Consider the following 14,453-nt stretch of genomic DNA (forward strand, 5'->3'; position numbering starts at 1 on the left):
GTATAACTGCCAATCCCACTTTGTGCTTTTTAGAGGCTATACTTAACTCAAGTCTTGAACTTGCATATCTCCAGTTCTACCGATTGGATTTTTGTCATTTTTATTGCAAAACACTTTACACATTCCCTCCAAGTTGAGCCTGGCTGCTTTTGTGCCAACCTTCCAGAGGGCTAGGCACAGGTAAATGTGGTGACTTTTTGTGAGTCACCTTGACAAGGAATATGGCTGGTGCTTGTGAAGGGCTCACCCCCCAACCAACAATCCAATTTCTTACAGCTTCCTAATTGATAATCCCCTAATCAAAGTTATTTCAGCTACCCTCCAAATATGACAGATATTGCGACTGCAGCGTTACAAGGGCCATAGTCCATAATACACGTGAAATACAACATAATCGGTATCCGCCAGATTTGTGATAAAGTATCCCATATGACAAATTCTAAATAAGCTCCTCGTCACCAAAGTAGACCCACGCTAGCAACTTGGAATTGTGCCATTCAGAGTGTTACCAGTTTTAATAAAATCTGAAAGATGAAAATCTGAGTTGGTCCTACTGGTACAACTGTGAACAACAGTTCACAAAGCGATCTACGCACAACATGTGTTCCCGGGAGTTATAGTGAATACCATTAAATTGTTAACACCAACAGATTTAATTTACAGTTCTTATAAATAGTGCTGTGCGACGCGTTATGTACACGAAAAGGTAAGCATTATAGTGGGCTGCAAGTGAACTGGTCTATCCAGATATAAAGTCGAAGGGAGTATTTTCCCTGTAGTTAAATGTTCATGTTTTGAGTATATGGTTTTAAGCAGATACATAGAAAACTGGTCTGGACAGAATTTTAATTTAGAAATCAGCAAATTTTGCGTTTTGTGTATTTCAGAAAACCTCCTTCAATTTTGCATAAGGCAATTTTCCATAATTTTCGGCCAAGGGAGACTGTTCTGGATAGAAAAGGTCTAGCCTTTGAGACGTTATCTGCCCGAATCAATCTGATGTAGGTATCCAGTTTAATTTGTTTTTTTGTTGTTGTGCAAGTTTTATCACTGGTCCTCCATGAGATTTTCACAAGCCATAGCGGCAAAACACATTTTGTGTATTTTCACAAATGTTCATACAAAAAAATAACTCTATTTCGAAAAACACAAAAATAGTCACAAAAATAGTCGCTGAATGACCGCTCTTAAATGCAGTTCAAAGTGATACTCTGACGTCAAACCTCGGTAATATGTATCTGCCCAGGGAAAGGAGCGTGATGCAGGAGCTAAAAGTACGACTTAATGAAAAGCAGCCAGGGCTGCTGTATCGTTCCATCGCCTCCTCCTCCCGCCTCTGACGCAGCTGTAGCCCCGGGACTCGGCATCCCTGCCTAGCTCTAGATAACAGCTGACACTCATATCCGGCCAGTGAGAACTCCACGCTTCGCACCGCGCTCCACAACCTGGGACTCTCATTTCCTGCAGAACAAAAGGGGCGCGTCTCGTGCTGATGAGAGAGGAGTCCGCGCGCAGCACCACGCTCCGGGACAGCAACTAGAGAAGGTGAGACCGCTTAAGGCAACGACCAGAGACCGCTCGCGCTTACTACAAGGCTTCTGGATCAGGTAACCCACAGACCGCTGCACACCTGAACTGTTGCAGAACAGAAGAGGTGTTGCGCCCGGTCAAGTACGAGGGGCTCGGGCTGACCTGCTGCATATAGGAAGAGTTTCTGCAACACACCTCAACTCTTGGGCATTGGAAGAGCTATTGTAGATCAACTGAACTATTGCACATTGGGACAGCCGTACTTCGCGGAGAGCGTTCACATTCGGGAAGCCACAGGCATGCTATTCAGGGAAGGTCGATTTTTTATTGCGTGATGCGTGAAACCAGGGTTATCATCAGGTTGACATTGGAAAGGTAAGTTTACGTGTGGGTTTCCTTTTACCTCAAAAATGTATATTTCTTTTCCATTCCCGTTTTCTCTTGTTTTTTTAATACTGTCTTTCTTTCTTTTCTTTCTTTCTTTCTTTCTTTCTTTCTTTCTTTCTTTCTTTCTTTCTTTCTTTCTTTCTTTCTTTCTTTCCCCTCTAATTATTTGTATTTCCTATACCTTTATTGTCTGTCACTACATAGCTTTATCTAACTATTGAACCTTGGTTTTCTGCAAAAAACAAGACTTTTTCTCCCATTTCCTATCTTCATTTTCTCTAAGGCGTAGCAGTTTTCTTCCATCCTTGTACAATTGCTACTTCACAACCATTCCATCTGCCTTACTTGCTCCCGTCTCTTTTTCTTCCTTCACTCATCGACCTCTTCCCTCATCCTTACTTCTTTCTTGTTGTCTGTCATTACTTGCACTTTTTCTCCTTTTTCTATTGACCATTCCCTCCCTCCCTCTTCCTCCCTTCTTCCACTTTCTACATTGTTCCCCACTTCCATCGCTACCTCACCTGCCGCCATTCCTTATTCTCCACCGCTTTCTCTTCCCCTCTCTCTATTCCTTCATTCCCTCTCTATTTCCCTCCCCTTCCTCCACCCTCCTGCCTCACTAGTAAGGTACAGGGACCTTTCAACATGTCGTTCCTTCCCACTCTGACTCACTGCCACTCTCGATCTCTACCTTCCTTAATTCATCTCTGCCTTCACGTAAAACATTACATTTCCCTGAGAACGGAGGAAAATGGCCCATAAGCGCTTGCTGTATAAAAACAACCATATTCGGTCTATCCAGTAATGAATAGGAGTAACACACCAGGGCGCCCCAGAGGGATACAGGCGAGTGACTCATGGTAGACAGCAGATCTCCCACCGCAGCGACTCCACCGAAGTAACTAGTTTTGAAGTTCAGGTACCTGCATATTCAAAGCCCCTGCAGAAATGTTTAAAAATATATATATATATTATACGAGCACACCGCACTAAAATAGGAATCTGTCTTAGTAAAACAAAAGCCCCTGGTACTCAGGGAATGTGGGTTCTATTCTCTGTTTTCCTGTTTGGCAACATCAGGTTTTCCGTGGCAGTCTTAAGCACGAAAAACCTCAGCTAACCGCCTGTGGTTATTAGGCCGACAGCGCCAAGTCTGTAATGAAATATGTCCTAAAAAGAGAGCTTTCTGGGATGTATTATGACATTCCTCCTGAACAAGGGCAACATGATCCAGTCCTTTGTCAATCAGAAAAATGTGACATGCAAATTTAGTAATGCAATACCAAACAGAAAATGGCAGAGATCTCATTTACCAAATGAAAACTCTATATCCACATGATCTACGACCATCATATTTTAGTTCTAGTGAAATAAATAACTAGAGCGGGTACTAATGATGAAGTTTATATTTAGCTTTCAATTAGACAGACAGTTAAAGCTCAATCCTCTTATTAAAGGTCGATTACTGTAGGTGATAACAGTGGATCGGGTGTTGGTCGTCATGGGCTTGGAGCAAAAGATTGTGATAAAAAAAAAAATCCGTAACTAGCATTTTTAGAGACTGCAAAGCCCAGTTTAGCTTAGTCATAGCACACAATTGCAATTGCTTTATTTTAAGAGTAGGCGTAGTCACTTTTCACCAAGCCAAGAGAACCCAAAGAACAATTTGCCTACCAAAGCAACAATACTAGTGTTGTAGTGTACCAATCTGTAAAGGATTCCTTTCTCTTAAGGATGGTTACCTTCACCCACCATATAATGCATTGATATCAAAGATTCCCTACCTGACTTTCAGAAATGTTTTCCTGGCTGTAGATTGTAGTCAAGCCACGATCCACAGCCGGGGAAACCCCTACCCCACCAGGGACCTGTGTTTTGGGGGTCGCCCCTCATAGCGAAGGGCCCAGCTCCCCTGAGGGTCAGATATTTTTAATTAAAAAAGTGTTTTTTCCTTTGTGGGTGCAATCTCACCCAGGGGAATTTGAATAAAAAAAGAAACAAAAGAAGAAATTGTCAAGGGTCAGCCCTCCTTGCATTAGGGCCGCCCCCTAAGGGTCCCAAGTTTTTTGGGACATGTGTGTTTTCCACGAGGGGAGTATCGTGGCCCCCAGGGGGAACCACAGATTTCCTCAGGGGTTATCACTAAGCACATGGGTCAACATCCTTTAGTAACTTTAAACCCGTGTGAGCTACTTTATTTTATATAAATCTGCATATTATGCAGAAATAATAGATTATGTGTCATTTTTCTTTTAATAAATGTGTGGTTTCCCCTAGCGGAGCCATTGTGCCCCCAGAGGAAGACACACATTTATAATTAAGAAAAAAGCCACATAATCTAATATCCCTGCATAATCTGCAAATTTATATAACAAACTGTGTAGCTTGAACAGATTATTAGTGACAAAAAATGTGGCGATTTATGTTCGCACACAGTAGAAGACATTAAACAAAGATTAACTGGTCATCAATCAGTTGCATATTTCTGGCTTTGGTTCCTATACCTGTGCTATTGAGGTGAAATCTTTGCTCAGGCAGAATTATCATGTTTTCAAACCCCAAAATAATGATGAAATACAGTAAATAAAGTCCTGTATTGTGCCATATATTTTGCCTTTTCTTGCTGCATAAATTAGTCAACCCTGTCAACTAATTTTGTGCTCTTCTGCTGCATAGTTCCAGTCACCCTGGTGATCGCTCTGTGAGTTTTCACAAGGAGCACACCTGCACACAAACTTGCAGGGACTGCTATGTGAATGTGTTCTTCTTGAGATCAAAGGTAGATTTTTTGCTTCAGAAAATGTATTTTATACTTACAATGGCCCAGCAGATCCCACAACAATAAAGTTTTACTTAAGACATGACAAAAGTATGCTGTGGCATTGGGTATGTGGCAAGGTGAAGGGTGTCTTTTTAAATCTTTTTTATTGTCTTAGGAGAACCTTAATCTTCACCAAAAATTAAGTCATTTTTTCTATTTACTGTTGCACATATCTCACTGCCCCACACACCTACTGACTGATTTGTAACACTACTTCTGTCTTCAACATCGGACAGTGTTTTAGAAGAAATGTTTTAGCCAGTCAGTATTAATGACGTCTCAGTGGATGTCTACGGTCCAGGCCCTAATTTGAGTTATGAATAACAGCTCTGAAGCAGGATTCGATTCTGAGATAGATTCTAAGGGGGAGGAAACTGAAACAGAACCTGGAAGTGATTTTTCAGCTAGCGGAGTTCTATCCAATTACTTGTCTTCCAGCAATTGTGAGGGACATGATGATGTCAATCAAGATGTCCCTTTACAATCACAGTCTGTGCAGAATAGTGACCAAAGCAGTCTAGACCAACCCAGAGAGCAGGCACGTAAAGTGGCACGCACAGACTGAGTCCTCTCTTGGCAGCCCCTGATTTAGAGCAGACCCAAATGACCCCGTTCATTTGTGACAATGGATGTAAAGTCATTACAGAAATTCTTTCCAGTGGAACGAGTTGCTTAATTAATCTTGCACTATTGACTTATAAATGTGATATTGATGGTTTTATTGTAGTTTATATGAACCTTTTCTTTTATTCTTTACATATGTTTTTATTGTAATTGTGATTTTGTGTATTAAATATTATGAATTGCTCACTTTGCCACTGGATTCAAGCAAGCCGGGCTGAAGACGGCTGGAATGCCAGAAACTGGTCCTCAGAAGCTTGTTTCCGGTCCAGGGAAGGCATGGCTTGGCAGTTCGGGCTGGACTATTCCCATGAGGCACAGGGTCAGACTGATTTGCATGTGGCCATGTCTGAACTGGGGTGGCAGAGTGGGCTAAAGAACAGTGATGGATTAAGCCCAGATCTGTTGACTGGGTGTGAGTGTTTGATTGGTTCAGATGCTCCGTCCATTACCACCCCCTTTTGTGCTGCTTTGTTCGCCATAAGTTGGCAGGGTATGCGCAGACGTGAGTCCCTTGCTAACTTTGCCACTGGATTCAAGCAAGCCGGGCCAAAGATGGCTGGAATGCCAGAAACCGGTCCTCAGAAGCTTGTTTCCGGTCCAGGGAAGGCATGGCTTGGCAGTTCGGGCTGGACTGTTCCCATGAGGCACAGGGTCAGACTGATTTGCTTATGGCCATGTCTAAACTGGGGTGGCAGAGTGGGCTAAAGAACGGTGATGGATTAAACCCAGATCTGTTGACTGAGTGTGAGTGTTTGATTGGTTCAGATGCTCCGTCCATCACCACCCCCTTTTGTTCCACTTCCTTCACTTTGTAGGAATGAAATTTTGCCAAAATTTCGCGGGGTCTTTTTTTGTCGCCGGACTGTAAGGAGCCCACCCGATGGACTCTGTCAAGTTTTATCTTGAACGTCTGAGGGCTCAGGATTTCCGCAAAATGTCCTTCCATAAACTCCCCAAGGTCCGGTCCTTCCGCTCCTTCTTCCAGGTCTCGAATCCTTGTGTTCTCCCGATTTTCAAGGTCCTCTGCTTTAAGTTGGGCCTGCTGCAATTGCTCTTTAAGAATGCATACGTCATTGCGCAGATCAGTAGAGTGCTGACCTAATTCCTGAGTTTGCGACGCCAAGTCTAATGCTCTAGTGCCCACCGAGTCCACATCCTGTTGTAGTCTTGTTAGGCGACTCGTCAGATCAGACCTCATTGGTCGATGGAGGAGGTTATGTCCTGACACAGCTCATTGCGCAGTTCGGTTTTAAAATCCTTAAGCATAGCCATCAAATCCGACTTCGTGAGAGCCATGGATCCCCCTCCCATGTCTCCTCGCAGGGTTGGACGCTTCTCGAGAGAGGGAAAAAGTCTGATACCTTGCTGTTTTTCTTGCTCGTTGCTTTCTTAGGCGGCATATGGGTGAGGCCTCATAGGACTGTGCAGCTCCTGGAACCCCAGTCCTCTTACGCCATGGGAAGCCCAATTGGTGTGTGGATCGAGACACAAAGGTGGAATTCCCCTTCTTCGGGCCGAACGTAGAGGTAGAGCAGTATCTTCCCTGGCCCGCTGCTGGCTTCTGCGATCTGAATGTGGGCACCCCTCCGGTCATCATGTCAGAGACGGGATGCGGACGTTGAAGTAGGCTCCGGCGCTAAGTCAACAGGGGGTCCAAGTATCAGTCCGTTGAGCGCTGGGGGACCATCTCCCCCAGTGGTGTGTCGGAGCCCCGCTACATGCGGTATAACACCGGAAGAGGGGACCCACGCTGTGGATCACTGGTGGCCACACGCGCCCAGCATGGCCTCCTATAGCTAGACCAGGTCACGTCTGCTGTCAGGTAGATGGAGGGCCGTGGGATAGCCTGTTGGACCGTACCGCAATCACGCACTCTCCACGGAAGCAGGCCAGACTCCTCAAACCGCAGGGAGCATTCCCGAGCTCCGAGCACCAAACACGGCCGCCATCTGAGGGTCAGGCAAAGAGCATCGCAGCGGCTGGCAGTGCACCACGATGCCGGAGACTTTCAGGGCAGCCCGCGGGATTCACCCCCACCATCCGACAAGCTGTAGCACCGTCGCTCAGTCACCACGGACTTCACATCTCGCTTGGCCCAGGTACGGGAAAGCTCCGGCCACCATTTTAAGCTGTGCGGGTGCCAGCCGTGAGTGAAAGCTTTGTGCTTAAATCCTCCCGGGGCAGCGATTCACTCACAACACCCGCCGCTCCTTATCCCCCGCCCGGGGGTGTCTTTGCCTGATGATTCAGGAACATAGAACCGCTGCTAACTGTCCGCCGAAAGTGCGCGGACAGGGAGCCGAGACGGTCTAAGTCCGCTCGGCCATCTTGCTCGGCCACCCACCCGGATTTTCTTTTTTTAACCTACTGTTGCATGAGATACAGATTGTTGTCGACGCAAAGGATTCCTGCCGGAGCTTCTTTGTAAGAAGCTCCGAAAACTCCAGACCACTGCATTCTGTTACAAAGAACTGCTCGCAGTCAAGTTCTCTGATAGGCATGATGTGTACGTGCTATCTGTAGTTCATGATTAGAGCACTTCCCCTGCCATGGTTTGTGGTGGAATGGCCATAGTTCACAAGCCTACCTGTATACTTGATTACAACAAGTACATGGGCAAAACATTATTTACCCTTCCTAATCCGTACAATGCATATGTTGCTTATCGTCAGACCACCACAAAAAAAGACTCATGTCTTTCCTTGGCTTTCAGAAGACATTCATTGAAAGTCTTACTGCTAAAGGCGGGAGCCTAGAATCAGGAGTCTTGAACCCATTGCACTTGCACTTTAGTGCAGGTCCCTAGACTCTGACGGTCTCTGGAGGAGGAGCCGTGAGACCCGACGGGCGTAGGAGCACCATAAATCGGCCTAAGGTGTTCCGCGTAATAGTATATGTCTACACAACGCTCCTGATCACAGTCCCATTTGTCATTGGATCCTGAAGCATATCTGCTAAAATATTAAGGACATACATATTTATAAAATCTTTCTCCCCTCTTTTCATTGCACGCTCAATTATTTCTGTATACAGTGCACTGTCATTATCACCAATCACCACATGTCACTTTTTCACCACATTGTTAAATGTACAAAGCCTCTGACACCATAGATTACACAGGTTATTTTTTGTTCAAGTCCTATTTATTGACTGTGAACGCTATTTGTCTTAGCACATTATTTTAGAGTTCAAACAGGTACACATGGGGTGTGAACAGCTCAGCTTAGAGTATCTCCTTATGGCATGAAGTGCATTCACTATTTACAACAACATGAAAAAAACAATTGCAAAATTACAATGGAAAAATAAATTCAAACGATCCACAAAAAAGAAAAGTAAGTTAATGTGACAGCAAAATCCTATTTACAAATGGTATTTCAAGGTCCTACCATAAATCTAAGAGAGATTATGTTAGTGTCCCAGGGGAATATTATCAATTTGTCCCTCAAAGGGAAAAGTTAGTTGTCCTGTGTCTTGCCAGGGGCAGTCATATCTTCAAAATTATTAGATGCCTGATTGTGAGATACACCTCTCACTATATGTCCCAAGTATCTAATTGGATCATATGGCTTATGTCTCTCCTGGCAATCGAGTTGAGCCTACGCGTTTCGACCTGGATAGAAATCTTGACAGGATGGGAATTTTAAGGCAGGTCTTCATCAGGGCTCACAGTAGGTGTTGGGGATCATCATGTCACACCTAGGGGAGATTTATAAGGGGCATGTTTTAGTAATTGAATATGGGACATAGGACCAATTACAGTGCTTATAGGTGATATTTACAAGTCAGTGTGAATGTTAGTTCTTTGAGATCACGTACCCGGGTGTGGAAAAATCGGTACTGCATTCGTTGAGTACTGGTGAGTATCAGGAGGCGGAGTTTCTCACTAGCCGGAGTGGCTGTGTGTCCGCAGTCTTTAGTTACTGTGGAGGGAAGTGGGAAGATGAATTTAGGACTTCATGTGGATCAATAAGGTCCTGGAGGCTTATCTGCGTTTGGAGCCTATTGCATGATGCATGCGATGCGCGCGGCTTGTTGCCGATCTGAATTGATGTTACGCTGGCATAAAGCATTTAAGCTTTGTTTTTTGGGAGCCGGTGCATCTCGTACCTGGGGAAATCTGGAAACTTCCTTTGAAGTGCCACAGCGTCGTCGTCGCTGGACGAGTTCTCCGCACGGTGGAGGAGCAAGGGGTCATTAAATTCCCGGCGTCTCCTCGTTAGCGTGTTGCTTCTCTCTACGCCACCTCTGTGATGAGTTTACACAGCGTTCCGAAGGCTGGGAGTCTTACGTCTTGTTCGCGGTTGAGAGCGAAGCTCTCATTGGCTGGTGCGCCGGTTTTGATGTTAGAGTGCTGCTGATTGGACGGCATATCGCGTTGTGGGCACATGCGCTTGTTGCTAGGTGATCAGGACGCTTATTACTTCGCCGAAAGCTTCTGGCAGCGCGCTGGAGTTTATATTATGATTCACATGAAGTTGGATATTTCTGATAATTCATTGAGTCCGTGGTTGACTGTATCAAGATACATAATTGTCTTGGCTTCTTGCTTGGACAAGTTCTCAGCCACATTTTTCCCTTTCACTTGTTTCACCACAGTCCATTTCAGGTCATCTGGTCCGTGCTGTTTTTCAATGCAATGGGAGACCATGGGTGCATTTTCCTTTTTACATCGAATTCTGGAGCGATGTTGTGATATTCTTGTTTTTACGGGCTGGCTGGTTTTTCCAACGTACGCAAGCCCGCAAGGGCATATGGCACAGTAGATAACGTTGCAGGTATTGCAGTTTGTAAATACCTCGTGTTTAATTTGTTTCGGGCCATAGGAGAAGACTGTTCCTTCTATAGTGCTACTACAGGAAATGCAATTGCCGCATTTATGGTGTCCTTTGACTGGCGGAAGGTGCAGGAGTGACTGGATTGAGCTTTCTTGCCTTGGTAGTGTGGTGTCAGCTCTAACCAATTTGTTTCTTACACTCTCGTTCTTTTTGAGTGCGAAAATGGGTGGACCTTCAAATGGTTTTAGGCTCTGGACTGTATTCCAATTTTTTGTGACTATTTTCTTTATTTCTGCGGTTGCTCCTGAGAAGGTTGTCACACATACCATTGGTGTTTCTTCCTTGTTTTTGTCTTTGGGAGTCAAAAGGGTATCTCTCGGGATGTACCATGCTCTCTTCATACTTCTCTTTAGTAGTTTCCTGGGATATCCTCTTTCGATCAAATTACATAGCAACTCTTGGGCATGGTGGAAATAGTCAGTTTTCTTCGTGCAATTCCTGCGTAGTCTCATGAATTGGCTAAATGGTAAGTTTTCACGGAGGTTGCGCTGGTGAAAACTAGAGAAATGTAAAAAAGTGTTGCGGTCCGTCTCTTTGGTGTATAGCGTGGTATACATGTTGCCCTCTTCATGTTTGACCATTAAATCCAAGAAATGTATTTGTGTTTTGTTATATGTCAGCGTGAACTGGATGTTGGGATTACGGTCATTGAGCCAGACAGCAAATTCATTCAATGTTGTTTCATCACCTCGCCACAGCATGAAGACGTCGTCTATATAACGTCGCCAAACTTTTATATGTCCTTCGTATACGGAGAAAAATGTGGGGCACTTCTGGCATGGAAAGCAAGAGCTGACAGGACTAGAAATAACATTGACATCTTGATCCAAAGGGCCACTGGAAGTAAGTTACTTAAAGAAGAAGAAATTAGGGAGGAAGCCAGAGGATTTATGGAGGAGCTTTATCGAGAAAACAATAAGACTGGCACAGAAGACTTAGAGAAGTGGTGGAATCAAAGGGCATTACCACAACTGAATGAAGAGGATAAGAAGACCCTGTCAAGAGACATCACAGAGGGGGAAATAAGAACTCAACTAAAGAAAATGAGCAGGAACAAAGCCCCGGGCCCCGACGGTCTGCCGACAGAGATCTATAAAGATTATGAGAACGAGATTACTCCACATTTACTGACTCTTTTTAATAACATTTATCAACAAAAAGGGGATGTCCCACCATCCTGGTTCGAGGCCACTATCACTCTAATTGCTAAGCCAAACAAGGACCCAAAGAATATAGAATCATATAGACCCATATCTCTTCTAAACTCGGACCTTAAAATATTCTCTGGAATTTTGGCTGAAAGACTATCTAAAGTAATTAAATCTGTCATTCACCCGGATCAAAGGGGCTTTATTCCAGGACGACAGCTTAATGAGTTGACCTTTCAGGTTATAGGTGCAATAGATTATGCTTTATATAAGGGACTGCCACTTACCATTGTGGCAATTGACGCCGCGAAAGCTTTTGACCAAGTCAACTGGTTATTTTTGTGGGACACCCTAGCAAGGTTCGGTTTTCCGCTACCATTTATTCAAGCTGTTAAAAACCTATATGGACATCCACGAGCTAAGGTTTTGGTTAACGGAGCCTTGTCAGACTGGTTCGAGATATCGAGAGGGACGAGGCAGGGCTGCCCCCTGTCTCCTCTCCTCTTTGATTTGTATATTGAGCCTTTTGTTATGGTAATTAGATCTGACCCAACAATTCTTTCTTTTAATATGGGTGGGCTGGAACTTAAAACTGCTTTATATGCCGACGATCTGCTATTATATACCACAAACCCACTAGAAGCAATCCCAAAGTTATTTACTCTTGCAGAAGAATACGGAGCAGTCTCAGGATACGGTATCAACAAAAATAAAACAGATATAATGAGTTGGAATAGCCCTATTCCCATTCCTGATGTAAAGAGTAAGATTAGATACTTGGGTATTTATATTACTAAAGATTTATCAGACTTACCTAAAGTGTCCTGGCAGGTCGTGGTGAAAGATATTATTAAACTCCTTCAGAGATGGTCTAACCTTCCTCTCAGTATCTATGGAAGAGTAAACTTAATTAAAATGGTAGTACTACCAAAAGTGACCTTTTTATTCAATAGTATTCCGCTAACATTCCACAATAAAGACATCTTAAATCTTCAGGGGAAAATAAGTTCATTTATTTGGGCATCTAAGTCCCCAAGAATTGCCTGGAGGAAATTAAGGAGAGGGCTAAAAATAGGAGGACTGGCTCTCCCCGATTTGTTAAATTATTGTTATGCATTTCACTTAAAAAATTTTAGACTCCTGGCCAATAAACTAGATGCATCGTCACATGGTCGTTTGTTTCGAGCTCTTCTATCTGACCTACCTCAGGGCCTTGAATTTTTCTTGTTTAAGTTCGGCGCCCAAAAATTCTACAAAAAAGTCCGCCTCAAAATATTATTGACTGCCCTAAAAGTTTGGCAAATAGCATGTAAAACATGGAAGATTCCTTACTATAATTTTTGGGCACCAATTTGGGACTCCCCCGGAACACCAGAATGTTTACTAGACAGACTCTCATTCCCCCTGAGGGAAGCGGGGTTTAATCGATGGGGAGATCTCCTGGTGAATCATAAATTAATGGATTGGGTATCCTTATCCAATATAACAGGAGGATCTCTAGCGAGGTTTAAATATTATCAGTTATCCTCATGGTGGGGGAGCCAAAACTGGATGTCAGAAATGGAAGACTGTGACTTTTTAGATCTGGCAAATAGACAAGTAGGCTGGAAGGGGGAGGTCTCAGCGTGGTATAACGCATTGATTGGGGTAAATGATAGTCAAGAAGCAGAGATTTCTAAACTATGGGGAGATATAATAGGAGAAGGTCCTGAGAAACAACTAGAGGTATGGCTGGATTCTTTTGCAATCTCTCAGAAAATAATAAAACCTGCTAATCTTAGGCGAAATCACCTTTTTACGGCATACAGGGTATACTGGACCCCTTCTAAGCTTTCAAAAATCTCTGGAACACCACATGTATGCCCTAGATGTAAACAGGCAGAGGCAGATGATGTACATATTTTTGTAGAATGTAGTGAGATTAAAAATTACTGGTTAGCTGTCTGCATCTTTTTGGAGGAGGTACTTGTTAGAACAATCACAGGTAGCCCTAGGTTGATTTTGATGGGCTTGTTGGAAGAATATGATTTGACAGATAACATTACCCAGTTTATATTTTTTGTGATTGTCATCGCCAGAAGAGAGGTATGCAAAGAATGGAAATCCCCAACCCCCCCTAGGTTTGCAGAATGCTTAAAGAACATCATGGCCATTAGTAAAACAGATCTTAAATGTGGTGGAGAGGAGGCGGAAAAGATTTGGGCACCGTTGCTTAAATGGTCGGACAGTTAGACACTAAACGTCCAATGATTAAACCAGGGGTTTGCGGTCTGGTCCTCCCCAGGACAAGGTATAGAAACATCGAGTAGGGGAGTTGGACTAGAAGAGAACCCACCTCTGGGAGATTTCTCGAAGGCCATACACATAACCAAATATTCCAGGGCGCACAGTAAGGTTGTTTTTGTGTTGGCAGAGTTGAGAGTTTCCATCTGGAGTCATTTTTTTGGTGGCAAATATGAGGACAATAAAAAAAATAAAAAAAAAAAAAAAAAAAAAGAAATATCCAACTTCATGTGAATCATAATATAAACTCCAGCGCGCTGCCAGAAGCTTTCGGCGAAGTAATAAGCGTCCTGATCACCTAGCAACAAGCGCATGTGCCCACGACGCGATATGCCGTCCAATCAGCAGCGCTCTAACATCAAAACCGGCGCACCAGCCAATGAGAGCTTCGCTCTCAACCGCGAACAAGACGTAAGACTCCCAGCCTTCGGAACGCTGTGTAAACTCATCACAGAGGTGGCGTAGAGAGAAGCAACACGCTAACGAGGAGACACCGGGAATTTAATGACCCCTTGCTCCTCCACCGTGCGGAGAACTCGTCCCGCGACGACGACGCTGTGGCACTTCAAAGGAAGTTTCCAGATTTCCCCAGGTACGAGATGCACCGGCTCCCAAAAAACAAAGCTTAAATGCTTTATGCCAGCGTAACATCAATTCAGATCGGCAACAAGCCGCGCGCATCGCATGCATCATGCAATAGGCTCCAAACGCAGATAAGCCTCCAGGACCTTATTGATCCACATGAAGTCCTAAATTCATCTTCCCACTTCCCTCCACAGTAACTAAAGACTGCGGACACACAGCCACTCCGGCTAGTGAGAA

At 44.1% G+C, this 14,453-nt stretch overlaps 1 protein-coding gene across 1 annotated transcript in view; it reads left to right on the forward strand.

The window, feature by feature from the left end:
- The first annotated feature begins 1,498 nt into the window (after positions 1-1,498).
- LOC147683421 (chromaffin granule amine transporter-like) overlaps positions 1,499-14,453 on the forward strand; it is a 343,654-nt gene continuing 330,699 nt past the window's right edge. The window contains exon 1 of the mRNA XM_086944840.1: positions 1,499-1,905. The gene's annotated coding sequence lies outside the window, so the exon portion shown is untranslated. The remainder of the gene's footprint in view (positions 1,906-14,453) is intronic.

Source organism: Lissotriton vulgaris, chromosome 11 (genome assembly GCF_964263255.1).
Source record: "Lissotriton vulgaris chromosome 11, aLisVul1.2, whole genome shotgun sequence".
Taxonomy (NCBI): domain Eukaryota; kingdom Metazoa; phylum Chordata; class Amphibia; order Caudata; family Salamandridae; genus Lissotriton; species Lissotriton vulgaris.